The sequence below is a fragment of the Colobus angolensis genome, unplaced genomic scaffold (genome assembly GCF_000951035.1).
Source record: "Colobus angolensis palliatus isolate OR3802 unplaced genomic scaffold, Cang.pa_1.0 Scaffold74, whole genome shotgun sequence".
NCBI lineage: Eukaryota > Metazoa > Chordata > Mammalia > Primates > Cercopithecidae > Colobus > Colobus angolensis.
This window is the reverse complement of record NW_012121154.1, coordinates 8,248,955-8,250,650: the sequence shown is the minus strand read 5'-3', so window position 1 is coordinate 8,250,650 and position 1,696 is coordinate 8,248,955. Positions and strand designations below refer to the sequence as shown.

Here is a 1,696-nt window from a genome sequence, read left to right as displayed (position 1 = left end):
CTGTTTGCCTGTCTGAATCCGTTCTGAATCTGAGGCTGTTTGCCTGTCTGAATCCGTTCTGAATCTGAGACTCGCGAGGTCTGAAACTGAAGCTGAAAGCTGGCATAAGTCCTGGCGGACGTGCTATAGGACAGCCAGCGGAGACCGGTGGGAGACGTCCCCTGGTTCTCATCTGATTCTTGTCTGAATTTATTCTGACCCAGATTTCTGGAGTGCGCCTGCGACTGACATAACTTGTTCTGACCCAGATTTCTGGAGCGTGCCTGTGACTGACATAACTTGTTCTGACCCAGATTTCTGGAGCGCGCCTGTGACTGACATAACTTGTTGATATTCCGTAACTCACTTTCCCTTGCAGGACCTGTTCCGACAACTCACTTTTCCTTACAGGGCCTGTTCCAGGTGCCATTCCGGGTGCTACCGATTCCAAGGAAAAAAAAAAAAAACTCCCTTAAGATGGGTAATACCCAGAGCATTCCCGTATCTCTCCTTACAAGTAATTTCAAGGATGTTAGAGCAAGGGGCCATGATCTTAGTATGGAAATCAGGAAGGGAAAGCTAATTACTCTATGTCGCTCCGAATGGCCAGCCTTTGATGTAGGGTGGCCACCTGAGGGGACATTCCGCCTTCCTGTCATCACTAGAGTAAAATCCAAGGTTTTCCTACCAGGGTGTGCTGGCCACCTGGATCATATCCCATATGTCCTCATATGGCAGGACCTAGCTGAGAACCCGCCCCCTTGGCTGTCCCCTTTCTTATTAGCCTTTGAACCCTGTAAGGCACTGGTTGCTTGGCCGCTAAAATCCAAGCAACCGACTGCCCCCCCCAGTCACGCGGCTGGGGGGGCTGGGCTGCGGGAGGGAGCAAGTGGACGGGAGACATGTGGCACACCCGGACCTGCTGAAAGTGAAAGTAACTCTGAAGGGCCGGTGGGGCAGACATGAGGGCGTACTTTGTGAGCTAGCCCCCCCAGCCGCCTGACTCCACAGTGGCTCTACCCCTTCGGGAAATAGGACCGCCAGATGACACGGGAATCCCCAGGCTCCAGTACTGGCCATTCTCCACCAGTGATCTGTATAACTGGAAGACTCAGAGTGCCCGGTTTTCAGACAACCCCAAAGATTTAATGGCTTTACTGGATAGTGTCATGTTCACCCACCAGCCCACTTGGGATGATTGTCAGCAGCTCCTCCGAATCTTGTTCACAATGGAGGAGCGGGAGAGAATACAGGTAGAAGCTAGAAAGCTGGTCCCAGGGGACGATGGCCAACCGACTGCCAACCCCAACCTCATAAATGCAACTTTTCCTCTGACCAGGCCGGCGTGGGATTACAACACGGCAGAAGGTAGGGGGCGGCTACGCCTTTATCGCCAGACTCTAATGGTGGGTCTCCGGGCAGCTGCTCATAAGCCCACTAATTTGGCTAAGGTATACTCTGTTTTGCAGGGAAAGACAGAAAGCCCAACTAACTACTTAGAAAGATTAATGGAAGCCTTTAGACAGTATACCCCCATAGACCCAGAGGCTCCAGGAAGTCAGGCAGCTGTTGTAATGTCTTTTGTAAATCAGGCAGCCCCAGACATTAGGAAGAAACTCCAGAAATTAGAAGACTTGGAGGGAAAGCGGATTCAGGACCTCCTACAGATAGCCCAGTGGGTTTACAATAATAGAGATACTCCAGAGGAAAAAATGAC

At 51.4% G+C, this 1,696-nt stretch overlaps 1 protein-coding gene across 1 annotated transcript in view; it reads right to left on the bottom strand.

Annotated features, from left to right (window-relative positions):
* The window catches only part of MAGI2 (membrane associated guanylate kinase, WW and PDZ domain containing 2), a 1,457,999-nt gene that overhangs the window by 937,148 nt on the left and 519,155 nt on the right, over positions 1-1,696 (bottom strand). The gene's annotated exons all lie outside the window — the stretch shown is intronic.